Below are 760 nucleotides of genomic sequence, written 5' to 3' on the forward strand. Positions count from 1 at the left end.
GATTACATAAGTGCTTTGAACATTTTAGAAAAACATTTGAATATACTCAAAAGTTATCCTTCTTCTAAATATATTGAGATAGAATTCAGAAATATATACCTGTGAGATTACAATCCGAATGAAATAACAATTGTGATACTTCCTTTTGAATTTAGCTTTCAGTCTCACACAGACAGTTAGTATTTAAAACAAATGTAATCAATAAGCTCTTAAAACTCTTTTTAATACTTCCTCTAAGACTCCCCTTTGATAAGTTCAAAGGATCATCTCTTGTCTATTTGTATATATAAGGTAGAGGTTGAACATCAGTTTGATTATTTTGATTGCCATACTCATCTGTAACATCTTGTTTTTCTGAATGTTTACTGTAGGTTGCACTATCTTGTGTAGAAACTGACACTTAAAGCTTGAGTCCTGAACTGTCTAGTTCAGAAGTTGACGATTATAGCTTGAGTCCTAAACTGTCTGGTTTAGAAGTCGTAACGATGAAGTGTAACACCCCCAAACCACACATTGCATGTAACACATATTTCATATAAAAGAAATACATGATATCATCCCATTCAGGTCCCTTAGTACAAGAATCTAATATGACCAAATACAAGGTCCAAAAATTCTAATACATCACTTGTACTAATCAATCAAAACTATACATTAAAGCAGATCTTCGAGTAGAAATGCATATAGGAAACTATTAAATCTTCCCCTTTCCCTTACTGTCCGTACCTCCTGCAACACATAGTTAAAATCACAAAACGAG

The sequence above is a fragment of the Cynara cardunculus genome (assembly GCF_001531365.2).
Source record: "Cynara cardunculus var. scolymus isolate 2C chromosome LG 2, CcrdV1, whole genome shotgun sequence".
NCBI classification, from domain to species: Eukaryota; Viridiplantae; Streptophyta; class Magnoliopsida; order Asterales; family Asteraceae; genus Cynara; species Cynara cardunculus.